The following is a 21,619-nucleotide window of genomic DNA, read 5'->3' as shown; positions in this document are numbered from 1 at the left end:
ATAGTCTGAAAGAATACATAGCAATATGTTAACCATGATTATTTCTGGTAGGATTTTAGGTAACTTTTTCTACTTATCTGCTTCTTCCATTTATCCCTACAAGAATATCTCTCCTATAATTTGTGTAATAAACCTACTGAATTAAAAAAGAATCTACTCTTATAATGATTCCACAATGTCAAAATAGACAATAAATTCATTTATAAAATGTGTATAACAAGGAGCAGCTCTATCAAAATCCATTGTGACTCAGACAAAAAATACATAATGAATATTGGGGGTCCAGTCAGTGAAAAGTATCTTGGCCACCAAAAGCTGTATGAAGACCCAGTGGGAGCAGTGAAAGTGGATGGGGCAACCTTACACAGAAGACAACACTGTGAGATTCTGTATGCATGACTGATTGTAACTGGCCTGGTCTAGGTATGAACTCATTCAGGAGCACACACTCCATTATCCATGTCAAGGTAACAAAAGGAGTAATGTGACATGCGTGAAATCTCCCGTTTCTATGCAGAATCTTGCTGTGGGGGCACTGAAGGATTTCTACACTTCCTTGCAATTCTGAGTGATGCTGACACTCAACTGTCCCTCCTAGAAACCAAAGCAGAAGTTAATGGACTTTTCTAAAACGGCTTCATAGGACTCAAGAATCTAAAATGCCCAGACTCAAGTGTATTCCAGCATGACTCTTGTTCCTCTCTCTTTATATATAAAGCACGTTAAATACAGAGGTTATGAATACAAGTCTAGCATAGTGGGAATATAAAATCTACTTCTGAACCAGACTCTTAAGAAAAACTTCACATTGTGGTACCAAAATCTCTCTCAAACTGCAAGGATGTAAGGTCCTAATAGTGTATAATAATACTTTATTCTTCCTCAGAATAAAATAGTTCCTAAGCAAGATGATCTTATTACAGGCTTACCTGTGAATACATTGAATGTAATCACTTATCACATGTTAAACCCCACACACCCATAAAAACATTTTCAACAGAACAGAATGGTAAGACATACTTGAATGGCTCCCCAACCCCCCAAAAAAGAAGTGCCATACTCAGCTTTTAGTGCCTGTATATTCTAGGACTGCAGCTGGCCATTTGAGAAAAGCCTCTCCTCGCCTATCCGCCAGACCTGTTCTGAGAGCTTTGCTTCAATCTGGGCAAACCCCACACTTACAGCCATAAATGCATTGGCACTGAGAAAGACAGCTGAGGATGTGGCACTCCAGGTGTGGCTTTATTTTTCACTTCACCGGGTCAGCTATTTAGGCCTAGTCTTCTCCATTGGCTTGAAGCTTTGTTCACACCATCTTGGGTAACACATCACATTATTCTTCCTTATAAAAACAAATAAACTCAAATAAGCATTCAGAGTCAGTTCACCCCTCCGAACACCTCTGCCTTCCCCTCTGATTTATGTGACACGCCTTCGATCCCACCCTTCTGAAAGCCTCCCATACTTTCAGCTGAGGGTTGGCCAGATGCCTTTCCTCATTCCCTGGGTTTCCCACCTTTCTCACCTCCGCAGATGTGCCCAGCCCCGAGGATCTCAGCCTGCCGGCCACCACTGAGTCACCAGAAGCACAGCACTGCAGTACCTAGCACTACCCGCCATCAACTGCCACCACCAAGTCAAGTCACTGCACTCTTCGTTTCCCACCCTACAGAAAAACCTGGCCGTCCTGTGAGGCTGGACCAAAAGGAAAAATACATATACTTTTTTCATACTTGTAATGGCTCCCCTCTGAACCAGTGCATCGGAAATTTATACAGTTCTGGAGAACAAGGTGATGAATACATTAGTTCCTAGCCGACTCTGTTCATAGCAGCTGGTCTCCAAAATAATCGAGTTTTTCTAAAATAACTCCACCAAGCCACTTACGTGCAATACAGTGCCCAGTGGTCGAAAATAAAAAGTTACAATTCTGTAAGTCATCACATGTTTCATAACTGAGTGTGGAAAGAAGGGGTATAAGAAATAATCAGGCGCCCTGAAGAACCCAGCCAGGGCAGCTGGTTTACTGAACTCCTAGAGGTGCATTTTCAACATTCTCCCACCCGCTCACAAGTGTGGACCTTCTCTGTTTCAACCACCACTATTTCTGAGTACAGCCCCTTGCAGTAAACTGACAGTCTGATAATTTACGAGCACGTTGGGCGACATGCAGAGAGACTTTGTGGAAACAGAGTTAGAGTTAGAACTAACACACAGACAGAGAGAAAAAATGAAATGCCTTTTCAGAACCAAGGATTTCTCTCTTTCACGGATAGCACATCATTTGATACATACGTCTGCATTGACGTATATCATAGAGTTTTTTTATCTGTTTATTTGGTGAGTTAGCCAGAGAACCTTATATAACACATTCCTGTTTCAAATGTAGCAACATGTATGGCATTGCACTCATATACATACAATTCGAACTCCCCACAGCAGGTCCCAGTAGCTACCCTGAATCATTTTACCTTGCAAGGTTTCTACATAATTGATTAAAAATAAAAAAAACTACCACCAGCAATAGTAAAAGAAAATTCAGTAATCAGCTTTACCCTATCTTCAAAAGCTAGCATTCTGATGGCATGATTTTAGGGATTTCAGAAAAACATTTTCAATCTGATTTTAATAGATTACGTGAGCCTGACCTGTGGAGGGAAAGGAGTCCAGTTTTCTAAGCCAGAACACACGTGAGCCTACTTCGGTCTTCCAGGGTAGAGTGTAGGAACACTACCCTCTGCATCTGCACTGGGCTGTTGTATGACCACAATCTTTGCATCTGATTTCCTTAACAAAGAAGCGGTAGATTTGCTCTGCTTGTTTGGCCAGAAAGCACATAATACAGCTACAGATGAGGAACTTCCATTCATGCTAGCTCACTAAACAATGTGTATTATATAATGAATGAGCCTTTTCTATGAACCTGCTATTGGAAAACATAGGCACTTTCTGCATAGTTTAAACCAGTCTACAAGGAGCTGTTACCCCTGGTGAGATCAAACGTGGACCGAGTAATGTACAAATCCAAACAGTTGACACTCCTAGATGCCTTTGCTATCATCCTAGTTTCTTTTTTGCTTGACAAGAAATTATATAATAAAGAATTATTTCAGTTAACTCTAAACTATATAGAGAACACTGACATAGCAGCCAGCAAGCACCCAAAAGATGTTAGCTTTCAGCTCCATGTTCCCTGCATTGCCTAAGAAAATGAAGGGGGGGCAGTTTAGTGGGAGGAGGAAGAGGAGGGGAGAAGAAATCAGCTATCCATGAAAATACTTACAGCCTCCGAGTCTTCAATTCCATGCAGGTACAAATTGTCATACATGGAGGTCTGATAATCCAGAGCACCTCTTTCAAGGCAAAAACAAAACTGCTACAGAAGCCACAGCTAGAGCTAAAAGAAAAGGCCTGTCTGGAAGAACTGCGCCTGTCTTATCAATTCCTGTGGATTTACTAGGCAAGATGCTATTCATTCACATCACAGAGGGTGAGGTTATCCCCAGAAGCGGTTTAGACCTGGCATTTTATCTGCCTTCCCAATACAGAGCATAAGAAAGCAAAACCCTTCCTCAACCACAGACTGGTGACTGAGCTAGGAAAGCGGCCTCTGATTGGCTCGGCTTCCCTGCTTCAGTCAGCTGAAGAGCGTTCCCTGGGAGAGTGGAGGGCGGCTGGAGCATCCTACCCAGCAAAGAGCTGCTTCCTGTTTCGCCTATACTATGTAGTTCTGCAATAAACACTTATCAATATCTAAAAGGCTGCTTGGAATGTTTGGAAAGGCAGACTATTAAATGTTCTAAACACCACTGCTCATCTTCTTAAATTCACAACTGGAGGGAAGTAGGGGAGCAAAGGAGAAATTTTATTTTCAGAGAATGTTGTGTAAAGGCAGGCAAACAGATACTAATTCCTGTCCAACATCTGTATTCCACAGATGCAATTTCAGTCAAACTGGCAATAAGTCATTAGAATTTTTTTTAAAAAAAAAAGGTAAAAAAGAATGGATAGAATAAACAGATGGTAAGATTTCTTGTGGAAATTTCTACTGAAAAAAGTTTTCAATGTTCTCACTGAAGTCTCTCTGCCTCACTGGCAAGAAAACATCTCTATAACCCAAGCAGTGAAGTTTGAAAAAGAAGCCAAAAGCTCTCAAAAGCCTTTATTTAGATGCAAAATTTTTAATGTCTCTTTAATTTTTTTTAACCACCTTTAAGCAACAATCATTGTTTTAGCTTAAATCCTTCATCTTCTTTCCAATGTTTAGATCTTTAATATTCCTAAAACAGCACTGATCTATTCCCAAAAACCCAAACAGGAAAGTCCTAACCCCTTCCTCTGTTCCCACCACACCAGAACACAGTTTGACCTAAGACAGGTCTCACATTGGAGCTTGCCTAGATACTTAACGACTTTCTGGTCAACCAATAAGGTACTGCAGCTTTGAAACAGCTCTATAGCTCATTCGGAAAGAAGCCAGCTATATTTGGAAAAAAAGAAGTTAGTGAGGGGCAAAGAACATAATCTAGAGAAGCTGAATGACTCATTGGGGTAAACAATGACCCAGAAACTCAGAGGCTCTGAGTCCAGTATCAGCTTCACCATTTATTGGTCGCATGACTCTGGACCAATCACTACTCTATGGGCTTCAGTTTCTTCACCTGCCAAATTGAAGTAAGAACTCAGAGAAATAACTTTGCAAATTTTAAGTGCAACATAAACACTTATCAATGACAACCTTGCTTTGTCAGCTGGAAGGCACTGGCTGCAGTTCATGGGAGCTCAGCAGAGTAGTAACTCACTGGCCCTGGACCTAGGAAGTGAGGCCTGCCCTTCCAGCCAGTATTTCTGAAAAGTGTACCCTTAAATGAATAAACTCGAGTCACAAAAAGCAACACCGGAGCTACAACTGTTGAGCAGAGCACAGTTCTTCCAGATTGGCAATGACCCATTAATGTCTTTCAATCACAATTACACACTTTGGGAAAAGCACTAGCCTTGGTCGCTTTCAAATATGGCATGGGGACTCATCTGTAGGGTTCATACAGAATGTCATCTGTGCATCTACAGAGGGAGAATGGCAGAAGAGAATGAGTGCACTCGGCAGGATTCTGTAGAAAGAAATCCAATGCCAGCTCTACCTGTTGACAACTGTGTGTCCTGGAGCAAGTCACATCCCAGGCTGAACCTCAGCTCTCCCCTCCAAAATGCAAGAGGACTGGATCAAAGAATCTGCAAGCTCAAATCCCTGTATCAAGTTCTAATCACCAATTTATTTAACTCTATAACTATATAATTATGTGATATTTTAGGCAGAGAAAATTGAGGCAAGAGAGTCTTATTTCTCCTTAAAATTTCCACATCTTCCTTACTTTATCACTTCAATTGAGAGTATAGATACTTTTTGAGTATCTTTAAATAGAAATCTAGATTATGGGGGGAAAAGAGGCAGTCCACTTTCACAATTCACCAAGATGAGAGAAAACTGCTCCCTACTAGGAAAACTGTACATGGCTCAATTCTTCTCTTGCATTTCCCTGCCTCGGAGTGGTCCCTACAGTTAATGTGAGGGACTAAAGGAAGTTTTTAAAGAATTCGGGCTCATTTTGTGATAGCCTAATGCATGCAGTAAGCAAGTCTGACTCCAGGTGGGCTGTCAGGAGGAAAGCACTGGATCAAGCACAGCAGCCCCTGGTTACTCCCTGCAACCCTACTCCCGAGCCCTTAAAGACTAAGAACAGATGTGAAGCTGGCTCTGCCTACTCCCCAGGAGGTTAGAAAAATGCTGGACTCAGAATCACAAGTTGATTGAGGTGGGAGGACCCCAGAGGTCACCTAACCCAGCCTTCATTTTAATACTCAGAATGGCGAAATTGCTGTATTCAAAGCCATAATTTTCTATAGTTGAGTGTTCCTTCCCCACTCCCTTCTTATGGGGTTTTCAAGATAAGGGATGAAGAGAAATCTGGTAAAATAGGAGGTCACTTTGGTAGGGAGGTGGGGAACCTATTTTTTCCAACTCCTTTCATTCTAAAAATTGTCAAATCACAAGTCATCTGGTCACTCACAAGCTGAATCAACTAATAGGTTGTGGAGTCTGCCCCTAGTGTTTGGATCTACACAGAATGAGCAGTGCACCTGCAAGTCACCTAAAGGTTTCAACTCCATGCTCAGGCTGATCCCAGAGTTACAGAGGAAGAATCTTAGTGACAGACTCAGTCCGACCTCCCCCAAAGGAACTCTGAGGAGTTCCCAGAAAAATGAACTCAGAACTCCAAAAGGATCTTGGAACTGACCATCTCTGTTCCATGATTCTCTGAACTGATGGTCGGCTGAGTAGTGAGAAGCCCCTGGGAGCTTTCTGGGACTTTTCAGATCGCAAGTCACCAGCTTTTGATCAAAGGGCCTCGGGATACCACCACGTCTAAGTTCCAAGGGTCAAATTTCAAGGATATTATACTTCACTGCAGCAAGAGGTGAAAAGTAACTAAGGGATTTGCAGCCTCTTAGTTGTGACTTTAAGAGTTATCCAGTTGAGCGATTGGTTGAGAGGACAAAAAAGAAACTACCCTGTGCCCTGGTCCACTTCTCCTGCCGAAAGTTACAAAGTTACGATGAGAACAAGTCTGAAATCCTTGTGGCTCATCTTGCGTTGGTGCTTCCCACCTACCTCTCTCATCACTGAGTAGCCTCCAAAACCACAGAGCCCCAAAAAGGCTGTCTTCCGTTTTGAGGTTTCTCTGCAGACTGTGTTTCTGACCCACTTCCTTTCAAGTCATCTCTCATTATAATCAACAGTTCAAAGTCAAATGATCCCATGAAAAGTCATTGCCTGTATGATTCTGTTAAAAATTCCACATGATTCTCGGTGGGGAGGTTGTTGTTGCAATTTGACAAATGCCTCAACTCAGTTCAATTCAGCAGAGGAAATGGTATGGTCCTCAACTAATCGGGAAAGTTCTCTCATGTATCTCACGGAAATATTACTCTCAGTTACTTTTTGTTGGCTTCAAATAGAAGGATATGGAGTTCCTTTCCGCTACCTAAACTGGGCTTCGCAGTACAGGAAACCCACGGAATTGACAGCAAATACAAAGGACTAGCATTTCATTACTCCATTTGTTTGGAAAGGGAGGAAAGGAGAAAGAGAAAAGCCAAGAGTGAGCAGATCAGCTCAGAGTTTCAGACAGCCATGATCAAAACAATGGTGTAGATTTGGAAGCTAAAGAAAATTTTGCTATCCAATTTTCCACCCAGGTTTGTCCGGAATTTAACTTTTCTAAGCCGGTATAGTTATGTGTTCTGCAGCAAGACCCTGAGAGGTCAGGGAAGAAACAGAGGGACAGAGTTTGGACTCCTCATTGGTGCTCCGAATTATAATACAAACCCAAGGCCTTTGCTCGACAATTCAGCTACGGGCATCACTTTGCCCTTTGTTTGTGTTTAAATTTTGCTAAATGACCACAGTGTGCTAGATCATTTTCTCCCCCTTCTGCTTTGCAAGAGCTAATCCACTCACTCATTTGCCTCTAGAAATCTTCATGACATGGCAAGCATTAATATTGTAACTTGTTCCCTCCCTAACAGGTTTCAGACAGGTGGTGCCGGCAGGGCAGACAAAGAAATTAAAACAAAATAAAATACTACAATCAGTTTCCTGAGTCCTCTGAGTTTGAATTTAGACCTCACTACCTAAGCAAGCATGTCCTTGAATCTCTCTGGGCCTCATCCACAACCTGGAGATAATAGTTTTAGACTTAATGAGTTAATATATGAATGGTACATAGAAAGTTCTTGGCACATAGAAGGCAGAGGAAAGAATTGGCTTCTTTTTTTTCAAAGGTAAGTAGTATGAAATCAGGGCTGCCTATGTAGGCTAGCTCCAAGGGACCCCACACACTGCAATTTGTGTGACTGGTACTCCTGGAGCAATGTAGTAGGAATACTATGCAGCAGGGTGGCTAAGAGCAGGGGCTCTGGAACCAGACGGCCCTCGTATCCCTGTTGTGCCACTTCCCAGAAGAACAACACTCGGCAAGCTACTCTGCCTTTCTGTGCCTCCATTTCCTTATTTATAAAATGAGGACTATCCCAAGATTATTGTGCAGATTAAAAGCCTTGACAGAAGAAAGTGCTCAGAATGAGGTGCCTGGCACACACTCAATGCTCCACAACCATCAGCTGCTTCTTATCTTTGGGTCTGGCCCGAAGCCCTGGTACCCTTTGCCTCTGGGATGGGATTCCTAATACTTGCCCATGATGCTGCCCTGGTCTTGTCAACCGGGTCTCAGCCAACAGAGCTGAGATCAGCATCCTGCCTCCTGTTGCCCTACTTAGGTTCATGCCAGCCTCCTCCCGGCTGCCTACCTGCTTCATCTGGCGAGGCCGATTGCTCCTTATGCTAAAGCTGGGTGCAAGCCCAGGCCACCACAGCCTGACAACAAACCTCTCAACCCTTCAGCCAATCTACCGAACTCTGCATCTTTTCTGTGTGTCCTGGGTACCCACTGCTCTCACACTGACCTTCCCAATGTCCTGGCCTTTTGTCAAACTAGAATTCTGACCTCCATCATGCCCACCAGCTACTGCACTGCCCTAACCTAACCTGTCACAAGCCACTGCCAAGAAAATGTCCCCATGAAAATCCTGTAACACATACTACTACGGGTTCTTACCAAGGAGGAAAGAGGAGAGTGAGAAAGACAGAGAGAAACAGAGAGAGACGAGGACAAAGAGGAAGACGGAAAACCCTAGAGACACTCAGGGGAAGAACGAATATATGGACTAGTTCCCCTCCTCCCTGCCATTCTTGATGGCTCCAGGAAAAAATAATACTTCATAATTCATAAAAGAGTGAGCGTAGGTAAGGTAAAAAATTCCCATGGCCTATTCAACTTGCCAGAAAATGACAGATCCCTTCCCATGATTGACGTATTACTCAGAAATCTCTCGCTTTCTAAAATTTCTGTTAAAAAAAAATGCCAATCTCTTGGCAAAAACATTCCATACAGCTGCAATTTTCATTAACGCTACACAACTTTATTCTCTACTCTCCTCCAAAATGAACTGAGGAGACTGGTCCAGCTGATCTTCTTCCTGTTGCCTATACATTGGTCAGCTAGTATTATCATTGCTAATTTAACAATTACAGTTTCCAATTGCCAACTGCTCCGCACTATTTTAGAGGCTGGGAACTCGAAGATCAACAATACGCGACTGCATCCTCCTGAAAGCAACCCGAGGGATGGTGTTGTATCAATAATGGATATCCTTGAGACAGAAACTGAACCAAGGAGATGGTTGCAATCGAGCTCTCGATTTTGAGAAGCTCCAGTGAGAGCTGGAGAATAATTTGATTCTTTTTCTGCAAAGCTTCAGCAGGAGTGAGAAGCAGGAAAGGGGGATGGAAAGGACCAATTTCACTCATGAACAGGGCAGAAATGAGTCAGCCACCAACTTACTACATGGCCTTCGGCAAACCACGTCCCATGATTCCAAAGCTGGTACAGAGCGTAAACAGTTCAGTTTCTTTTTTATGTAAAATTTGTAAAATTTTGTTTTCTATTTCGTTACTGCTTTTCGGTAGAAATTCATGTTTTTCTCTCCTAGCGGGAGTTTTTCTCTTTGATATGATAACACAGTTTACGTACAGATTCATTCAATTACCTAATAAATACCCATAAATGCTTATTGAGTACCTACTAACTCCTCCAAACAAAAATCAGATGGTGTCAGCTCCTATTTGAAATCTTTCAAAGCTTCTAATTGCTCTTAAGATAAAGACCCAAATTTCTATCATGGCCTCAATGTTTTTCTTCTCGCATTTCTTATTTTGCACTCTGTCCCCTTCACTTTCTCCTCTACAGCCAGCCTGGCCTTCTTGTACACATCATATTCCCTCCCACCACCAGACTCTGACTATAATGAGCCCTTTGCCTAAACCCCACACGTGCCCCCACCACACCTCCACGCATACACATTAGTGAGATTGATGAGTTAACATTTGTCTTTAGAATGTGAGTTCTACGGAAAGAGGAATCAGATAGCTTCTTACTCACCATTATATCCTCACTGCCTAGCATAGTGCTTTGCGCATATACAACTTCAATAAATACGTAAATAATTCACGATGGCCCTGAACTCCTTGGCTACTTCTGCACTGTGGCTGTCAAAATAGGGCAATAACTTAGAACAACAATGAAATACTCACAAAATGAAATGTGTATGTTTTTTATACATTTCATGAACATCCCTAGAGGGTCCTCACCAAGTTGTCTTCATGCCCTGACTGAGGGAGAATGGTCCTGTCTAGAATCAGATTCTTACAAATTAAATAATCTACATGTGATATAGAGGTGTTGTTTTAACAATGTCTCTATTTCAAAGAAAACATAATTTATAATGTGTTGATAGATTTTTTTTCTTTTTGATGATAGAGAAAAAGCCCCATGATGTTTCATACCTCATACCTTTGCACACGATGTTTCCTCTGTGTGGGAGGCCACTTCCACTCTGCCAAGCCCCATCCTTGATTTTTCATTTTTCGTGAATTCATTCCTTCTTTATATCCAATGTAAATGTCACTAAGACCTTCCCCAAATCCCTCAGACATTAGACAGTCTTACTATACTCCCATGGCACTCTATTCTCCTTCCTACACGTCTTTCTACTCATGGACCCACCACATGATAGTGTGGTATTAGTAATTCATCCAGTAGACTTGTTTCTTCCACTATAAAATGAACGACTCAAGCAAGAACCAGGTCTTACTCAGCTTTGTACCCCAAATGCTTCATTCCATAGAAGAGCCTCAGTAAATATTGGCTGCAGGAACTGAACATGAAAAGAATACCCAGATTTTGAGCCCCAATGACACTGCCTCCATCATAATTCATGCAGCCTAGTCTAGAAGATGTTTGAGATCTTATAAGGAATCAACAGAGAAGGGAATGAGTCAGAAATTGTGAGGCCAATTTTATGGCTGCTGTGGATTTAGGAAACAAACCACAAAATGAAACGGAGTGTCAGGAACTGAGGTGTAAGCTGGATTCAGGTTAGTGACAGAGGCTTCTCATGGGTGGAATCTATGGGCAGAGGGGATATTGGTGGACAATGAGCAATGGTAGTTAGGGTCCTCAGGTGTTTCCCAAAACTTTTTTGCCTCAGAATGTATTTTTGGAGATACATCTATTTCCTTTCGTAAAAGAGTTCCAGACTATGTACCCCTCCAGGGCAGGTACTATGTCTTATTTGTCTTGTTAATGTACTCCTTTCTAACCAGAATCTATCACAATAACTGGAAAATAGCAGTTCAATAAATACACAGGGAAAGCTGAATAAGCTAGTATGATACTGATGACCTCAATAATAAAACATAGCACTGAGTGGACCACGTGTCTCAAGTTCTATCATATCTCATGCAGCCTTAGGCACCAGATGTGCTAGAACCTCAACAGGGGAGTAGGGAAACTGACTTACTAAAAAATATTGAGCTTAAAGTAGCAATACTCATTCTAGGTTCCACCTACAAGTAGACCTAGAGCTTTTTAAAGTACTTCTAGATTTGAGTAGGGCTGTCTCAGGTCAACTTCGGATTGACAGTTTTTAGTTTCTGAAACTCACTGAGCGGTTATGAGAGAATAGTGGGTTTTGGTACATGCTGCTGAACTCTGACTTCTGTATTATTCTAGATGACTAAAAGCCCTAGTATCTATTCTCCATTTCCCCCTTTTAGCAATAAACCCCATTACACCCCCAATTTGGGCAAGGGATATGGCTCTTGAACTAGGAAATATATTCCACAGCCTCCCTTGCAGCTAGATATGACCTTGTTCTTGGTAATGGAATGCGAGAGAAAGTAATGTGTCCAACTTACATATCACATCCTTGAAAGGATACTGATTTCCCACCACATCCTCTTACTCATTCCTTTGGACATGGTGCTAATGAACCAATTTCTGCCATACCGGTGAATGATGAAGAGTAATTAGGCTAGAGAAACTTGAGTCATTAAATTACCTGTAGAAAGAGCTACTCTGCTATCCTGGTCTGCTCTCCTGTACTGTTAGGTGAAAAGAAAGACACCTCCATCTTATTTAGGCACTTTACTTGAAGATCACTTTTGTGAAGTAGCTTATGCTTTTAAATACCAGCTGAAAAAGTAACTAAAATATATACAGCTCATTATAGCAGGAACAAGGCAATCAGAAAAATATGCCCAGAAGGTAGGCACTGGACTCAGAAAAGGGCACCTTCTTGGTTGTGTCATTTCTTCTAACTCTTCTTTCACAAAATGCTCACAAAACCAAGATAATGGTCAGTTATAGCAAATCCCCACCCACCCCTCATCCTTAATAAGATCAGAACATTGTTATGTAAATATTAAACCACAATAAGTCTGTTTATTTTCTGAAACTAAAGATTAGAGACAAAAATAAAATGTTAATAAGCTAAAAACATATAAATTGCCATTTTTTATACTGCTCTTACAAAGCCCAAATGAATTCAAAGAAAATCTTGAACTCTACTGAGTTTTTGAAGTGAAGCAGACCACTACAAAGGGAAAAAATATTCACCACCTTTTAGCAAAGTCCATAAAGATTTCCTCATGAAGATTTGGATTTTCAATATAGTCGCTCTTAGTTCCCAATCTGTTTGGTCATTTCCTTTGCAGTACTGGATAGAGAATTAGTTGGAGCACTAAGTCCAAAGCCTTTCCCCAAGAGGCACAAACAGAAACAGGCTGAGTTACTTGATCTAAATTCTAATTCTCAGAAGTGATTCTTACATCAAATACTCAAGGAAAATAGCAATCATCCTCATAAAGAAAAGGAGAAATTTGGGGACAAATAATAAACTACTGCACATTTATACTGATTGAAAATAGAGGAGAATGTAAAAAAATAATAATCCCTTATATCTGTAAATATGTCTCATAAATCCAAAAGCATAAACAAATTCAGTATAGAGACTTTGGTAACACACACACACACACACACACACACACACACACACACACACACACACTGGGCTTTGTGAAGTTGTTTAGCAATGTATTTTTCCTAGTAACAGAAAGTGACTTCTTAAATATTTAAGAAAGATAAATTGGAAATTAAATGTACCGATATTCAAATAAATACTTAGGTGCCATGTACTTTACAGCATCCAAATTCACTGCATTTCTGAACCTTGTGTGGGAGAGTAAGCCATAAGCACTACTTGACCCTCAGGTCTTGTGTACCTTAGAAATCTATTTTCTTTTAAACTGAGAAAGGCAATAGCATCATAATTTTTAAAAACAGTAGTTTAAAACAAATTATTTCTAATATTCTAAGTTATTATTCGAACATCAAATTAGCTCTAAATAAGTATAAAATACCACAAGATAGTAAACTAATAATTAGTGAGTATGGAAATAATTTCAAATTACAATGTTCCCTAGGTTTCTTGGGCTCCTCTAACCATCCATTTAAACCCATGGATCACAGGAACAAGGAGTAACTGTCTTAACATAACCTGGATATGTGTACACACAATGAAACAGATGTAACAGACACTAGTGGTCAATTGCAGAAAGCAAGGAAAAAATTCATAAACACATTGCTTTCAGAGTACTATTGGCAAGCATTAGGAAAAGGAATATTATTAGCAAATGTTCAGATTATCTTAACTTAATGAGAAATTATGAGCTTTTCCCTTCCAGGTACCTTTAAAGCTTTCCATCAAAGCCTTGAACTAAAAGACAATGTCAGGCAGATGACCTGTGGGCCTCAACTAATATAGGCTTAATTAAAAAAAAAAAAAAGATTATCTACTAGAATAGCAAGGCATTAACCAACACGGCAACTTTGGAAATCATTACCTGACCTTCAATCAAGGAAATCAACTAAAAGTTTGGCGAGAATAAAAGGCCCAGCAGGCAAAGGGATGACAGAGCTAACTTTATAACTGGAAAGGCATTCTTTTCCTTTCCCATTTGGTTCTTTTTGGTCGTGTTTACCTCATTTAACGATATACTTGATGAACATACAACAACCAGAAAGATCTGAAGGGTTAGTTAGCAATCATGGGAAAGTTTCCTAACATCACACAACTCTGAAACAATAAGAGAATAAAATGTATTTTTCATTTTATTCATCCTCCATCTAGTTGTCTACTGTCATCTCTACTTTACATCTTTCTCACTTTATCCTTACTTCATCCATTCACTACACTTTCCCCCAAACCTGTATGTGTTTACAATCCAGCCTCCTGCTGCTTCTTATGCTTGAAACCGACTTAAGCATTTTTTTAATCTATTGAAATTTTCCACAAGTCTTCTCTTCATAAATCAATTCTCTATAAAGAAATCTTCTACTGCCAGTTCTTTCACAAAATTTTTGTTGTTAAAGCATTTCCAATGAGTATATTTATTTCTCTAATCATAAATAAAGTTTTTTAAAGTGGCATTGTAGAAAACATGCAAAATTCAGAAAAGTACAAAGTCAAGAATAAAAAGCTACTGAAATATGATTACTATTAATACTTTGGTGTCTTTCTCTGTATGCATTTTGTTTCACATTTAGAACATGCTATATGTAAACTTTTGTATTCTCTTAACAATAACAACTCAAGCATTTTTTCACACTGCTAAAAACTCATAAACATGATTTATTAGAATTATATAATACTGCAGCATATAAATATAATGTACAGTTCCCATTATAAATAATGCTAAAATTTTATTAGTCTGCAATTCTTAGGCTAGACTCCCAGATATTCTTGGGTCAAATGTATAAACATTGTAAGCCTCTTGATTACATTGCCAAATGTTGTACAGAAAGATTCTACCAATTTACATACCTATCAGTTTGATGTGAAGTTCTAATTCTTAGCCCTATCACCAGTAATGGGGCAAGGGGGAACCTAAGGGTCTAATTTTATAATCTGTTCATTGAATATGCAAAATGTGGCATCTCACTGCTGCTTTACTTTGCATTTTTTGCTAATGAACATATATATGTGAAAAAATATATATACTGCATTTTTTCATAAGCATGGCAAATCTACCATCTCTGAGTGAGTAGTTTCCACATCTGAATAACAGACTGTGATGTTCTTGTCTCTCTTGGGATAAGGTCTTATGAAGATGGCATCTGAGGCAATGGCTCTCGATAATGGCAGAAGATCAGAATCACCTGAGGAGATTTTTTACAACACTCTCACACTCTGGAAACTTAAACTGAGTAGAAGGTCTGCCACCTATATTTTCTAAAAATCCCACTGCCATTTTGGTAGGCAACTGAATAAGAAGACCACTGGGCTAAGACTGCAACAGTTAAATATCACACTTGTCAGGTGAACAAATGACTGCATGCAATTCTTTACATATGACAAAGACCCTTATATCCTAAACTATCATTTTATTCTATGTGCTGACCTTACATCCATAAAGCAACTTATTCATCCTGTGAGATCTACTTTTACCAGGTGACATAACATTGCCCATCTAAGAATGATCTTGTTTCACATGAAAAGAAAGTAATCTAAATACTTATGTACCTTTTGTTTATATACCAAGCAATTGGCAGTATTTACAAAGTAGGAAGGATAAGCATCTAGTGTGAATTTCCAAAATGCACCTCTTCCAGCTCAAGGAGAGCTTCTGCCTGTATTCTACGGGCAGAATGGGCAAGGATAAGTATTCATATCACTTACTGATTTATGGTGATGTTTACCAAAATATGAAGTCCCAGCTAACCCTTGGACTCACACCCAATCCCACTCCCATCTCTAAGCCATCAATTACACTACTAAGCATTGTATTGGAACAGTTAATCACTACTGATATTGGTGTCACATGTCTTAGCATACTTATCAACCTGACGTAACCTGGGCTTAAGAAATGCCCTCATCTCACTCTAGAGCTAGGTTAGCTAACACTATAATGGGGAAAAATGTGAGGGGGAAAAGAAGATCTGATGTTAGAAAAGTTTCTCCCATATCAACTCTGGTAAATCCCATCCAGCTGGAATAAACTAGCATAAGAGTAGCCTGGGCCCAATCAGACTAGCATAAAAGTAGCATTGCCTGGACCTGAGTGCTACCTTTAGCTTAATCTCCTACTGGGGATTACAAATTGAACAGTTATAAATCATCAGCACGAGAAGGTCTGAAAGACTTTTTTAGAGATTGTTTCTTTCCCTCTCAGGCACTAAAAGTGGTCATCCCTTACCACCATAGAGGGGCCATTCTAGAAAGAAGAGAGGAAGGAGGGCACCAACCTAAGCACTTACATCAGTAAGTACTGAGCATGAATACTTATGCTGTCAGGTCAGAATGAAATGAGTAAACTTATGTCCTTGACAAATCCAAGAGTGAAAAACTCACTCCAATTTTCCAACAAGAAAAGCAAGGGGTCTACGGCCATGCCACCCTGAACAAGCCCGATTCCATCCGATCTCGGAAGCTAAGCAGGGTCGGGCCCTGTTAGTACTTGGATGGGAGACCACCTAGGAAAACCAGGTGCTGTAGGCATAAAAAATAAAAAATATGGGATTGTAAGCTGACAAGGTCCTTGCAATCTGTGAGGTCAACCAAGGGTTGCCTCGCCTAAAAAAAAAGAAAGAAAAGAAAAAGAAAGGAAAGAAAAGAAAAGAAAACAAAAGAAAAGCAAGGGACAGATTTTCAAAATTAGGTAAAATATGAATCCAAATGAATTATTTTATTTGTTCTGCAGATAAATTCTCCAAAGTATCAGCATTACCATGCCAACCACCTTGTGCACTCGGCATAAATTGACAATGATGGATACGCTATTTGAATTTCAAAAATTAAATATTTATATGGCAATGAACATTCTTTATGGTTTACTACTACAGCTCAGAGCCAGTGCTTCAATCTCTGGGCTTGGCTGAGTTCAGAGAGAAGCGAAGTGAACATTGTGTTTCTTTCTGTTCATCTCTCCAGGGGCTATCTGCCTGCCTTCGGATTGTTTCTGCCATGGACTTCATCCTCAAAAAAGCCTCAGGACAGAAAAGCTTGGATGCCACTGAGCATAATAAGCTGTGGTGATGCATTCAAAAAAAAAAGAGGCGGGGACTTTGTTGATGTTTTGAACTAAGTGAAAGAATAAAAGCATTAACAAGTGTACCAAACTTGGTGATTGGAATTAACAAACCAGGACACATATGCAAAAGTGTAATCACAAGGTCACACGTTCGCACTTAGGCATTTAGCTGTGTGTCACTGTAAATCATCAAGCTAGCACTTTCCCTCCCCTTCATTTTTTTTATTTTTCTATATTTAGTGCCATTATAAATGCTGTTAACTCAGATTACTTAGTACCTAGGCACAAGGAGAGTGAATCATAATTTTGATGAGATCTACCAATTTAAACGTCTTCCCTTTTGTGTATTTCCATTTCCAATGACAGTATCTCAGTCACTATGTAACATTTTCTAGTGTTCATTCTTGATGATTTACATATCTGCATAAATTTGCCTGAAAAATGTCTCCATATATATTCATTAGAAATTGTACCCCTCCTTTTGAAAATTTGATTCTCTATGAAATAATTTTTGTATTCTCTTTTTATTACCAAATAAAATACAATTTTTTAAAAGCTCTTAAGTTTTAGATGGAGGATACACTAATCTAGAAATCAAAGTAAAATCTTAACTTTTTTTCAAGTCATTGGCTATAAATTAATGTTATCATTTTTTTTTTTTTTTCAAAGAAAAGTCAAAGTGGACAACAGCAAGAGGTGGACAAACCAGGCTCCTACCCAACACGACTTCTCCTATGTATTCTTCTAACTGTCTCTCATTAACTAACGTCCACTTGCTTTCTGGCCCCATGAGCTCTCCAGATCTTAAACACCTCCAATTTTTCTAATACATCAGCCATTACTATGTCCACTTCACCCAAACCTTGGTGTAATCTTAAAAATTTCTCCTCTATCCTATACCAGAGTGGATAAACAGTCTGATTTTAAAAAATCAAAATTATTCTAGAGACTGAGAAGTCCAATATCAGGGTACCAGCACATTTGGGGTCTGGTGTGAGCCCTCTCCGTGGTATGCATAGGCCCTCCTTGGCATATGCTTACATGGAGGAGAGAGCAAGCTCTGGTGTCTCTTACTCCTCTTATAAAGGCACTAATCCTATCATGACCTCATCTAAACCTAATTACTTCCCAAAAGCCCCACCTTCAAATACCATCACCCTGAGAATTAGGGCTTCGACATACTAATTGGGGAGGGGTGTGACCCAAACATTCAGCCCACAACAACTGCCCAGCTCTCCTTCTGTATCTATCATCGGTTTTCTCCTCAGTCCACACAAATTGTCATCAACCTGAAACTCCTACCTCATCCCTCTTCTTTTACCATGAACAGATTATCTCTCTTCCCTCTTCCCAGGAATTCTATCCCACAAATTAGACCTCCTTCCATTCCATTTCAGTGGAAGAGGTGTCCTTCTTCCTTCTAAGGTTGATCTCTTCACCTATGCTCAGAATTCCAATTTCTCTGCCCTCATTTGTTCTCTGCTGTCAGTCTAACCCATGTCTCTCTTCTGGCTGTTACCCATTCATTTTCAAAAACCACCACCCTTCCCAAGGCTTGCCTCTCCCCATTATAAACTATAAACCTATTTCTATCTTTGCTTCATAGTCAACCTTACTTTCTCATTCAAAAGTTAGCTTAGGCATCTCCTGACTTGGAAGCCTTGTAGAAGCACAGCCCTCTCCAGTCAGAGATTACATATTCTCGCTGCAGGGTCTCCCAGGTCCAGGTGCCACCACAACATAGCGCTTATCACACTTTGTCCTCCACACCCACTGCCACACCTGTTACACAAAACGTGCTCTCTGATTTTTTTTTAATAGTTGAAAGAGTTCTACAAATTATGGGATTAACCTCATTCTCCGTAAAGGAATTCCATGAAGCACACTGTGATTCTTTTTACTCTCTGACACACGAACGTCACGACACTGATCCTGAGGAAGCCACAGTTTCAACGGAGCGAGCAAAGAGAACAAAGGAGCAGTAAGTCGACTGCATCAGAAAGAGATTACCATGTACAGAGACACAGAATAAGAGATGTGAGAATTTTCAAAAATTAGTTTCAGAAAATGACAAATCTATTTACAATCTTGCTAATAATTTGTTTAAAATGTCACCTTAGAATGTTATTTTCCAGTCGGGAGTTGGTTAATTGTATAGCAATGTAAAGTGACATAATTTAGTGGGAATACATTTACAATGAATTACATATGGATTACAAATTACACTAAAGTTCTTTCAAAAACTGCATGTCTAAATCCTATTTATCTTTCGACCTTTGGTTACATTAGAAAACATCTGATAGAAGCCTGCTCATGATGAAACTCAGCTTATCTCTAACATGCTCCCATCGAAATAGCATTTACTGAATCTCTTAGAAAGAAGGCTTGGCTATTGCTCAAAACAATGGAATTGGGCAGCTCATCACCTTCTAACTTGGAGCACAGCTCCAGATTAGCATTAGGACTCTGAGCACAGGAGTTCCACTTCGGCGACTCAAGTTAGCTATCAACCCGTAACATTTAAGACCAAAATTTCAGATTAGATGGAGCCTGGCCTGGGGAACCAGTGTTCCCAGAAATTGGCTTTCACAGTTGTTAAACTCACTGTGGAATATCTCTTCATGTTGTTCCCTAAAGAGACAACTGGATTTAATTCCTTCCTTGTCTCCAGGTAAAGGAATTGACCACATGATTTTTCCTTTTCTCATCTTACAATCTTACATATGTGGTTTGGAATTGGGAGTGGCCATTAGGTGCCAAACTCTGAAAATGTGCCAAATACCATGCCCATAATTGAAAATGGGACGTGAAGGATGTGTCTCTAACTTCCTGAAGCCATAATAACCATCTGAATGCAAGGCTTCTGAAAGTCTTTCTTTGGCATGAGCTTAAGAAACAAATAATCCTTTTCTTCATTTTTCCATTTTTCTGGCTTCCAAATTAAAAAAACAAAACAAAACTTTATCTACAGGGGTTAAAAAGAGATGCTGAAAGAGATATTTCTAATGATCTCTTGATCATTCCAAATGGCAGTTGTCTTAATGTGGCTTCCCCCACAGCGGAACCTAAAATAAAGGACTTTAGGAAGTGATCTCAGGGAGAAAGGACAGTGAACTAGCCAAGAAGGAAAAGCCAATGAAAAATGAATTCTCGATTTGTCTTTTCAGGTAACGGCCTCAATCCCACTGAGGACTTCTGAGCAACAGTAATATGCCCTTTGAATTGCCTCTCTGGAGGATGACAGGTTAGCATATTTATCATCAACTCTCCTGACCCATTGGTTGAGAGAGTGTTAACTCTTTTGCATTTGGAACAGGCTTTAGCAAAGACTGAGTAAACTCCAGAGGCTTCAGAAGTAAAAGCCCTGAGGCAAAAAGAAAGAAGGTAAGCAGGCTTCATGCATGAGAATTGGCCACCGCAGCTGCAGCTGAAATCAGAGGCGCCCAAGGTCCAAGACATGGCATGGGGCCCAAGGAGTAACAGCTATAGGTATATGTGGCTATAAGATTCTCTATGCAGTGTGGCCAGCTATGCTTACTATTTTTAAAAAAGCACTCTTCTCTTCAGTTTGCCCTAAATTCCTGGGGATTTTAATTAATAACAGTGTGCATTTGCTCCCTGTATTATTAGTTTATCTTTCAAGTAATTAAGAATGAAATGTAAGGGCAACTATAGCTTTGGGAGGTTGTTAAGTACATAATGATGGAAGGAAAAGAAATACGATAACCGTTGGCAGGAGCCACTAAGTGGATACCAACTCTGGAGGGCTTTTACTTACCAACACAAAGTTCCAGCCTTTTCTGTAAACAGCATAGCTGTTTCCCGTGTCACTATGATAGTTCTTGACAGGTGTGAAATCAAACTAACCCCTTCGGGAGCAAATTTAAGTGTCTGGGAAGGCACCAACCAGGCCCTAGCCACTGTGTCAATCAAAACATGTAACTCTTAGCACCATTTCTTCCTTTATTCGAACTGGGACCCATCCTGTCACCCCAAGAAAGAGTTGATCCTGTGAGCACTTAGTCAATGCAAGCTGAACATTTCACATCTTTTAATTGACCTTTACTCCTGTAAAATCAAGGTCAAGCCATGTCACTAAAGAAGCTTTGGAAATATTCTACTTCCTAAATTGCAAATGGTTTTGTAAGTACTACAAACAGAAAACTTCAGTTCTCAGTACTGTCAAAATGACACTTTTATAGGCTTCCAAATTCAGTATTATTGTTTTCCTCACACCCACTGACAAGGCTGAAATTGAGTGTATCTCACGAGGTTCTCGACTCTGGTGCCTTTTTTTTTTTTTTTTTTTTTTTTTTGGTAGGTGTGGGAAGAAAGGACAAGAAAACATCTTGGGTAAGGTCAGGGTCAGAGATGTTGAACCATGTTTTCTTAACACATTTTTGATCACTAACTATATCTAGAAACACTCTTTGAGACAAAGTAATTTGTAGATACTATTTTTGTTTGACCCAGGAAGCCCAGGCCCAGGGACAGGAACTAAATACCTGGGGCCCAGGAGAGATGATATTCATGGGAGCCAATGAAAGTTGAGTTAGACTAGAAGGAGCATAG

At 40.0% G+C, this 21,619-nt stretch overlaps 1 protein-coding gene and 1 non-coding gene across 2 annotated transcripts in view; one reads left to right on the top strand and one right to left on the bottom strand.

Annotated features, from left to right (window-relative positions):
• Positions 1–21,619, bottom strand: part of CACNB4 (calcium voltage-gated channel auxiliary subunit beta 4) — a 216,626-nt gene that overhangs the window by 114,333 nt on the left and 80,674 nt on the right. The gene's annotated exons all lie outside the window — the stretch shown is intronic.
• Positions 16,397–16,515, top strand: LOC111739287. Its single transcript, XR_002780190.1, has one exon. It is a non-coding gene; the product is annotated as a 5S ribosomal RNA (ribosomal RNA).

This window comes from Pteropus vampyrus, unplaced genomic scaffold (assembly GCF_000151845.1).
Source record: "Pteropus vampyrus isolate Shadow unplaced genomic scaffold, Pvam_2.0 Scaffold2, whole genome shotgun sequence".
Classification (NCBI taxonomy): domain Eukaryota; kingdom Metazoa; phylum Chordata; class Mammalia; order Chiroptera; family Pteropodidae; genus Pteropus; species Pteropus vampyrus.
The sequence above is the reverse complement of the archived record's forward strand: the minus strand, read 5'-3'. Positions and strand labels throughout refer to the sequence as shown.